Consider the following 10,412-nt stretch of genomic DNA (forward strand, 5'->3'; position numbering starts at 1 on the left):
AGGATTGTTGTGGACGGTGCCGGAAGTTGGACTCGCAGAGGCCACTCTTGAAAGCGCCAAGCGGCACAATCATCGATCTCGAGCAATGAGTACTCGTGGCTGAAGGCGGGCTGCATACTCCCAAGGGTTCTTCCTCACCACTGCCGAAGCATGTACAAGTCGTCTGCAGAGTACAGATCGATCTAGATCATGAAATGGTCCAAGAAGATGTCCGGTGTCCAATGAGTTGATAGTGCGGGGTTGCTGTAGAACCAATTTAAGGCCGGCCCGAGGTGAAAGGGAAGAGGAGGCACATGCCTTCATCACTAAGGCCCCGCATCCGATGGTGGAAAGAGTGGATATAGGTGAGAGGATCCTCCGTGCAGTGTAGAAGACGATATAAAGTGGCTTAATGTCTTTCTCCTGGTGGTACAAAGCCTCATGGCGGGTGGGCATGAGGAGGGTCTCGGGTGTTGAAGGCCTAGAGTGTGGATTGGCAGGTGGGTAAGGTTCCCAATCCTCTAACGCTTCAGTGTGATAAATTTTCCAGTCTTTTGAATGATAATTTTCTCAATCGTCCAGAGTCCCCGCGCCTTCTCCAGTGGTAGGTGGGTAGGTGTAGGGGACCTAGGTGTGTCATCCTTGGGTCTTGGAGATTAACGGGAGAGGAATAGGTCTTGCTTGACGGTCCAAGAGACGGTCTCTGCAATCTCAGTAGACCTTCATCGGTTCATGGGGCCGGTTCTTTGGTGGGGAGATGTAAAGAAGACGCGACTTCGTTGTCTTGGATGGAGGAGCCTTTACCTTCTTGAACCTAGATCGGGTGGATCAGCACTATGACAGAGTGCACCGACGGTTTGGCTGGGTATGCTCAACATCCTAAGTAAAGTTACGTTGGGAGCCCTAGGCCTGAGTTCGTTCCCAATTACGCTCAGGTGTGTGGTAGTCATGCTCATTTCGATGTTTTGGTATGAAGATGTTCGTACTTCTTGGACATCTTGGTAACGCTGCGGAGGAGCTCTACTTTTGCCTGAGATTGGTATCGCTAAAGGTTTCCTTCAAGCGAGCTTCGTGAGTACCCCGAGGGGTATGGTGCTAAATATCGTGGCTATCCTCGGTCGCATAGAAGAGTGTGAGGTGAAGAAGAGCGACGGGGCTGACGGGAGAAGGAGCCAAGCTGGGTGTAGAGAAAATGGGATTCAAATGTCGTTTCCCAAGCGGCGCAAACCGTCGATACTCTTTTGGGAGGTCAACTTAGAGAAGTGGATAGTCTTGACATGGGAGAAGGTGAGGACCTTGACAAGAAGGGAAGAGCTGCAGAAGACAAAGTAGGAGAAGCGGTTGTTAAGCTTCGACACAGTGTGGCGCCCGCCGAAGGCTCTCCGATCTTAAGTCGGTTGCCAGAGTGGTAAAATTGGCGAGTAACAGTAAAAGTGAGAGAGGAGTTACCCTTTTTACTTGGGTATTGTTCCCTATTTATAGGGAGTGAAAGTGGGTGGTTTGCACAAAGTTTCGATGTGGGACTTTGTGCAAATTGTTGTGGTGGTGACACGTGTCTTAGAGATTAGGTTCGGCAATGAGAGCTTCGTGGGAGCTTGGTAGTGTCGGCACCGGAAGAGTGTCTTCCTCCGGCAGAAGAAGGCATGTCTGCCTTGGTGCTAGTCGTTTTGAGGCTGGATATGCTCGGTTGATTGTGGTGTAAACATCGCACAAATTGAAACATGTTATTCTTGATACGCATCACAGCCATGTCATGTTATTCCAGCCATGCCATTTAAATTGTTATTTATTTGTTCTTTTTGTTGCTTTAATTTTTTATATTTAATAATTGTTTAAATGGTGAAGTTTCAATTTTGTCCCTGCATGCACGCGTCTTAACTGACATCATGGTTCAATTGGATTTGATTTGCTGACGATACTAACCCGAGTGACCAAAATCAAAAAATTGAAATTTCGGTGGCCAAATTTAAATTCGACCATAAAATCAGTGACTAAAGGTGTAAAAAATAAATTAAATGAAAATTTTGAATTTTGGAGGAGAGAAGACGTTTCCTACACCTCAGTTAAAGTCCCTGTCTTACATTTCTCCATAAATTTAATGCAGATTTTGAATTTTGGATAGGAGACTTTTAAGTCTTTCCTACACCTCAGTTAAAGTCATTGTCTTACATTTCTCCATAAATGTAATTCAAAATTTGAATTTTCTTGTTGAATTTAATTGATGAAATTGACAGAATAGTTAACATCTTGGATGCTTGACAATGTTCGTCCTTTATTTTTGGTTGTTGAAGAATGCAAAATACCACGTTAGAGACTTAGCCAAATAAAATACAACATACAAGTGAGTAGTCTCACACACCTAATAGTACTAAGACTTTTTGCAATCAAACAATTTAAAACTAGTATGTAGACTGTTCTCATTCATATTATAGCTCAGGCATAATCTATCTTGCAAAGACCTTGACTTTAGTTTTGGTTCACATAACTAATCAGTGAAAACTATGTGACAGCTGCAACTTATTTGAAATATCTCTCTCTCTCTCTCTCTCTCTCTCTCTCTCTCTCTCTATGTGAAAATTAGACTTATTTGAAATCTCTCTCTAGAACAGCCATGTATATTTTGTATACATTACGAAGGGATCCAATGACAACATCAAACTCATACAGTATACCTCCACTAAGAACCACACAAAGGGCCATTACAACTACCCACAAAGAGTTACAACCATGAATGGCAAGGGGCCAGGTAGGGGCCTTGGATGGCAATACCATCCCTATCCCCTCTTCCAATCCCTGCCCCCGTGATTGTCTCCATCCCCGATAAAAAATTTCAGAGAATGCCTGTCCTTGAACCCTTAGGACTATCCCCCAAATTCCCTATTTTTTTTATATAAAAAATATTTATATTTATCCACATCAAAGGTAAATCAAGAAATCCTCCCACGAACTAGTTTCTCATGTATTGATCTCATTGGCCATGACTCTGGTTGGAGCTTTGTCATTCACTGTATTGACCAAAAAAAAAATTGATTTTGTAATTGCTTCAGTACTGGGGAGTTTCATGTTTATTTGCAAGCCGCAAGTTCTCTTATTATAGTATTTTGCTGTTTGGGAGTTCCCCAAAATAATGAAATTCTCCTCTTTATAAATGTTTAAAATAAATATATTTTTATCGGGCCGGGCTCAAGGATGGGGATATGAATATCATCCTTGTCACATACCTGTCGAGGATTTTTAACATTCGGGAATCCCCGTACCCGATCTTCCCCCTGAAATAGCGTCCTGTTAGGGCTGGGGACCAGACCCTTCATGGATTTCTGCAATCTCTAGTTAAACCAATACGGACGAACCCAATGGCAAAATCAAGATCATATGGTATACCTCCACTCAAAGATATAGGGCCAAAGATAGGAGAAATTATTGAGTGATAAAGTATATATATCACCACGTCAGACTTTTCTTATGAAGTATATATTTACTTAATGAGCTATCATTTTTAGCCTAAATCGTATTTTGCACTAAAACCAATTTTTCATATTTTGATTTGGTGAGAATTTGATTTTCTAGTATTTTCATTTGAATCCATATGAGGGTACTTCCCTATTTACATTGTAAACTTAAGTAAATGGAGTAATATAAAATAAATGAAAGTAAAATGACAAAGACATTTACTTGTTGAAAATAGAAATAAGGTAATCTATACACCACCACCAGCTGAGCAAAAGGGCAATTTGAAGCACCTACAATAGTTTTTCTTGCGAGGGGAGGTGCAGCTACTCCTCCTTGCTCCTTAATAGGTCCGCCACTAACGTCAGTTGGTGATATTCCTACACAAAATTTGCCACATGTCCTTTTCAAAAAGAAAATTAATTTGTTTTTCAGAGTTGGACTTTTCTTCCAACCTTACCCTAAATAAAATTTTATACAAAAAAGTTGAAAAAGATGCAAAAGAAAAAAAGAAGAAGATAACCACAAGGTGTGGTGTGGTTGGCAAATTGCCACCTCCATCCGGCGAGCTACCTGGTGCTTCAATAGCAGGGGTTTGAAACCTATTGGAAGAACTTTGAGGCCAGAGGCAAGCCAAACTTGGAGCGGGGATTAATCCTACCCTTCGGGTGTGGAGACACCTTACCAAAAATGAAAAAGAAAAAAAGAAGTAGATTGTAGCAGTTTTCTGATACCGTTGGCAATCTACATCAAACAATACCACCCAAAAACTTGTTGAAAAATTAACAAAAAAACAAAAAAACAAAAAACCATTTTACTTGGTTACCCATAACATCAATCATTACCCTTTTTTCACTAGTAAGTTGTCGTCATAGGAGATGTTGATGATTTTCAAGATATCTGAAACAACAAGCACAACCGTCGCAGCCGCAGTGGAGGCAGGGGCAACACCGCAAAAAATACATCCACCCGAAAACCTACAACACCAGAACAAAAAGAAGAAACCAAAAAGACCTATCAGATATGCTCCTCCACCTCCACCTCCACCTCAGATATGCTCTTCATAAACATTATTCGTTTCTTGATGTCTTTTTTAACTGTCTTTGTTTCTCGATGTTGAAGAAGTAAAATATCACATTGGAAACTTAAATTAAACACAATATATAATTGAGTGGAATGTATTCAATTGTCCAATCCAAAGGATATAGTAAGTAGTCATGTGTTTGTACTTTTCCATATTTCAAATATCCAAGCAATTTGTTGAATGACTGAATTCATCAATTCAAGTCATTCAACGTTAAGATTGCCGTTCAAGTGGATCCACTGTCCCGAAAGCCTTGACCTTTGCTTGTGAAACACGCAAAGACCTTGACTTTATTTTCCCCATGTGGTGTTTACTGGCATTATATATAATATAAGGTGGGGGTGGGTGATTTAGAAAGGAGGAGGGGAACTTATACCTGTCTATCATAAAAAATGGTTCCCAAGGCCAATGCTGTTTACGTGAGTCTCTTCATCCTATTGCTGTTGTTCTCATCCAAAGTCGTGTTTGCTGGAGTTTCCCAATTTTCAGAAACCGGTTAGTCTCTTTCCCAAATAGTTAAATAGAGACTAAAAATAGTTTAGGAGCGCCATGTTCTGAAAATAAAAGAAATCTCTCTTTAGGAGCGCCATGTATATGTATGTGTACATTGATAAATTGTTTAGCATGATTAGTTATTAATAAAGTTTTGTATTCTCATTACAGAAGAGAAGATCGATACGGAATTTTCGAAGATGAAGATTATTAACCATGAGAAGTCAATAGACCCACATAAAAAGCCACCAGGCTCTCCAGGGACCCGTTAAGTGTGCGGACTGTACCAGCAACAACAACATATAACTGTTCTTTACCAACCATAAACCAGAACGGAAATAAGGATGATTTGGTGCTTATAGAAATATGGATCTGGTTGATCGACTTTGGAGGGAATATAATCTTAGGTCATCTCATAGTTCTCTGTATGGTTGTTCTTGTAGGCTGTATAAGTTTTTTGCCACTTCCTTCTTTATTGGCCATGGCCACTTTACTTGCTTACATGTATTCTATGATCATGCAAAGAACACAGCACAACAAAAACAGATGTTTTATTGTACCCAAAAAAAAAAACAAAAAACACATGTTTTAGTACTTTTCCATGTATTTCAAATGTCCAAGCAATTTGTTGAATGATTGAATATTCGTCAATCAAAGTCATTGAACGAGATTGCTAATAGTTTATGAATTCTAATTGGTAGTGCGTAACATATTTAAATGCATCCATTGCATAATTATATGGACTGCGTTAGTCGTCAGCCAAATTAAATTCAGCACGAGCTTTAGTCTTAGAAATTAAAATTTGTGATGGGAATTGTGGAAGCAAAATATCTACGAATAAGGTCAAATAATTAAGCCAATCAATTTGGGAATTATTTGACCTACTTGGGAGTTATTTGATTTAATTGGGAATTATTCGATTATTGCCTTAATTAGGGATTTGATTTAAATCAAATCCGTAATTACATCAATCTCTCCAAATTGGGGAAGAATAATTCCTTTTCATATGTGGAATTATTCTTCCGAGGCTCCTACAAATACATGGCTACACCTAGGGTTGAGGTACGTCAAAACTTTTGTCTGAAACTCTGCAAAAATTCTCTCTCACAAACCCTAGCCGCCATACTCTTTCTCTCTCACACATAAGGCTCCGGCCACCACACAGGGCTCCAACCATTCGGTTCTCACCCTATAGAAATTTCCATCTTATTGTTAGTTATTGTTTTCCTACAAACACTCAACCTAACTTAGACATCGGAGGATCTTTGGCCAACAACCTCGGGTGCGGTCTTTTACTCCGTATTGTTTTGCAGGGAGAAAGATAAGCGAAGAGGAAGACGGAATCTTTAGACGAATATTCTTTGGGAATGAAAATCGCTCCCACAACTTGGTGCTTTCATTGAGAGCACGAAATAATACTCAAAGCGTGCTTAAATCCATTTTTCACAAACAAATGTGTAACAAATGCAACGATCGACGCTCACCAACCCGCTCGAGAACTAATACACGGCAGCAAGCTGTAGAGGGATCCTCACAATCTCAATCTCTCAATCAGCTCCACTGGCAGAACAGCTAAGGGGATCAACCCTTGGAAGTTGAGAAGGAAGTTATCCAGCGGTGCTCGAGACACCGAAGACACCGACCCAAGCCACCAGCCTTTCGAGTAGAACATGTCGAGAGGCTAGTAAATGACCGACTCCATGGTCTCCAACTTAAGGAAGCACAGAGGTAGCTCTGTGTAGGGAAATTGATCGAGTCAACTCCTTGTCCTTTACCAACAAGGTGGAGCAGGCTACACCTTTGAAGTAGTTCACAACATCGTCCATCACACCATTCAAGGGGTACTCTGATCCCAAGGGCCATTTGAGGCACTTCAAGAGCACCATGATCTTGTACAAGGCAGACGACTCCCTGGTTGTAAAGTGTTCGCAATGACTTTTCCATGAGCAACTCAAGACTAGTTTCACACTCTACTATCCTCATCGATAGGCAGATTCAAGGAGTTCACTCTCATTTTCACAAAAGAGCATAACTCCTTTCGGACGGTCAAAGAGCATGTGGACCACTAGTTCAACTGCACAAGAAGCTGGACAAGTCTCTCGAGAATACCTCAGAAGGTTTAAGGCGGAGAAGGCAAACATCATAGGATGCAATGACTTAGTTGCATCCTTAGCTTTCAAGAAGGGCTTGCCAACCAAACACGAGCTATACCGTGAGTTGGCCACAACTCCGAGCCAAACCTTGGCAGAATGCTTCGTGACGACAAAGTGCTACGCACTGGGACGATGACTGCATTGCGCAAGAAAGCCAGCAAGTAAGCTGACCACCCGATAAGGCAGAAAAGCTAAAACAACAACAAGTTTGAACACAAAAACCAGGAGAAGAGCATATCGCGGCCCAAAGGACGGAGTCCCGAAACAAAAACCTTCACTGAGTTTACTATCCCAATCCACCAGATCCTAGCACAAGTGAAGGAAAAATCATGGGTGAGGAGACCGCCACCCCTAAAGAGAGACCCGGCTAGAAGGGACACCAGTAAATACTGCGCATTCCACAAGGAGCATGATCATTACACCAATAATTGCAATGCCTTGAAAATGCACCTCGATGAGCTGGTAAGAAACGGCCATTGCACGAAATTCATCGCAAAGAAGGCCATCCAGCAAAGCGAGGACCATGATGCAGTTGCCAAGGAACCTCCCCAAGAAGTCATACGGATCAACACCATTCTAGCTAACTCTTATGAGTCCGGGCTGACCACTAAGGAGGGCAAGAGAAAGATAGCGCAGGCGACTTATGTCTCCCAAGTCACAACTAGCGAACTAGTCATTGAAGACGCACCCATCATCGATGTATTATCAATTACAAAATCCCATAAACAAATAGTGTTGTTGCGAATTATGTTATAAGTCTTCGCTTTTTCTATTTTGCCAACATGAAAAACCTCCAATAGCGCTGGTTGTTATATAAATGCTAATGCTACTTCTAATTTTAGGCATTAGTGATCATAGATGTTTGGTGGTTGTTTTAATCTTTCAACTTTAGTTATTTTCTGCAAAACTGAAGTTGTTATAAACAATAGGCATCACTTATGTAAGGAAAGTGTAGGCATTTTGCATGATCCACGTCACACTTTACTTGGTTAATGTCTTAGAATATCAAAAAGGCATCATTTCCAAATCATGTTGTGTTGCCATTGCTGATAAAAAAACATATATATAAATAGTAATTTAAATATATGCATACTTGTCTATATATATAAGCAAAACACTTGAATGATCCGTACTTGTCACATCCGAATCACAATTTTTCCAGCCCCACACCACAAATTATCCGTACTTGTCTATATATATGCAAAATACTAGCTAGAAAGACATGTAAAATGAAGGAGGAATGTTTAGTTCAATCAAAAAGCCATTATAGGGCATGAGTTGCCAATTCTTCTCGCACCTCATCCAATTCCATTTGGATATACGTGTCCTTCTGTCTAGCTTTACACTGGAAAAAAAAAAAGCATGTAAAATGTAAACACGAACTGCAGAAATATGAACATTTAAAAAGTCCAAGGTACTAAATTATTTCAAGTATATTATTTTCTTATAGATGAAATTAAACTCTGAAATAAATAAGCCATGTACCATAAGTGCAAATATATATCAAGCAGGCACAACATTTAAGAGTGAGATAAGAATTCATAAGCCACATGTACCATAAGTACAAATATATATTATTCTCTTATGATACAGAGATTGAAGCCAGCCATAGCATGATCAACAACTAAACACGCAACATCAACTGGTTCAAATGGGTGCTTTAAATATCATGCATGACAGATGCAAGCTAGCAAAACTTCAACATCTAAATGGGTTTTAATAAAGACCCATGAACCTAGGCATGCTTATAAGATTCTTATATACTATCATCACTGTGGTTAATGCATTTCATCTTACAGCATGATTCAGACATAAAAACACTTATCACTTTCACACAACCTGTTTTTCACAATATTACAACAAGCTTGTGACACAGGAATAAATTATCTAAGCTACATGCATATTTTTTTAGAATAAAGCCAAACTCAAAGAATTAGTAGAGTAGAAGCATAGTATTCTCCAAAAACTCCTTTCTTAAGACAGACTACAGAAAATTTACGTATGATTATTAATTACCTCGTTCCAGTTATTGTTATGAACTTCTGGAGCCTTTCCTGGTGACCTCTACCCAATTTGTGCTGTCAAAATGAAAAGGTGAAGCGGGTGAGACCATGAGGGAGAAAGAGAGAACAAAGCAAAATTATGCACGCGTATCAGTTGTGTGTTGCTAATCAAAGGTTATTTTTCAGTCAAGAAAATCTAAAATATAAGAGAATAGTCTTTAACCAGACCCAAAAGGAATTTGAAGTAGGGTGGGTCCTAGAAAAAAAGGCAAAATTAGGCACAAGATACTGTTTGAATGAAGAAAAAAATTTCAGAATCGGAAGCAGTAGAGTTGAAATGACATAGCAATACAAGGTTCTCCACTCAAAAGGAGCTAGATTCTTGTTGACGCTGAAAAATGGTTCTGTCCTTTTCCCGCGTAACTTTGTGATTTTGTTACCTTGGTATGCTATGACTTGGTAGTAGTAGTTACACACATAAGATAGCAAGCCTTCAGTAAGTCCTAGGTACGGTGTGATACGCGAAGGCTCTCAGATGCTTAAGTAAGTCTGAGTTGGTAAGTTTGAACTACAGATCAATAGCGATGCCGTTAGTTCTGATTGATTACCTCCAAGCTGAGATGGTTGCCCTCTTTTATAGGCCTTGGGAGGTGTGCATTTTACTTAGAGTTTCGATGTGGGACTCTGGACATTGATTGTGTGACTGCCACGTGATCCGGATGCCAAGGTTGCCCTAATAGAGCGATCGGTAGGTAAGATGCGGCTAGGTGCGAAGAAGCTCCCATACTCGGCTTGGTCACGTGTCAATGTTTATTGGCTGTTCATTTTGGTATAAATAAGTCCCAAGTCCTCTTGCGAGAATTCGGAAGGATTTGAAGATTATAGAAAGCGTTGCCCTACCGTTCGGTAGGGCCATTTAATGGAAGGGCTCAACTCGAGCCTTCGTTCTCGCCCATTGAAGGCAGCGTTTGGGTAGTCGAAGGTCGCGTTGAGAGACAGCGAAGAAGCGTCGGCGCCGACTTCGCCTCGCGTGCGTCGATCCCCATAGGATGGCGACGCGTGGCGGAAGTAATGATAGCGTCGCAGGCATTAATCGCCCGTTTGGCCTCGAGTGTCTGTATTGCGGACTCGCCCTATAAATAGAGTGACCACGGAGGAGACTCACTTTGCACTTAGTAGCGAAACTCTGGCGTTTTTAACGATAGCTTCCGGTATTCAAGCGTTTCCGGCGTTTGCGAGCGGCAATCGAGCGTT

At 40.7% G+C, this 10,412-nt stretch overlaps 1 long non-coding RNA gene across 1 annotated transcript; it reads left to right on the forward strand.

The window, feature by feature from the left end:
* Window positions 1-4,868: 4,868 nt before the first annotated feature.
* On the forward strand, window positions 4,869-5,608 carry LOC148919290 (uncharacterized). Its single transcript, XR_016125361.1, has 2 exons — window positions 4,869-5,005; window positions 5,174-5,608. It is a non-coding gene; the product is annotated as an uncharacterized LOC148919290 (long non-coding RNA).
* Window positions 5,609-10,412: the final 4,804 nt, after the last annotated feature.

The sequence above is a fragment of the Prunus mume genome, linkage group LG3 (assembly GCF_029339155.1).
Source record: "Prunus mume cultivar Tortuosa linkage group LG3, ASM2933915v1, whole genome shotgun sequence".
In the NCBI taxonomy this organism is placed as follows: Eukaryota; Viridiplantae; Streptophyta; class Magnoliopsida; order Rosales; family Rosaceae; genus Prunus; species Prunus mume.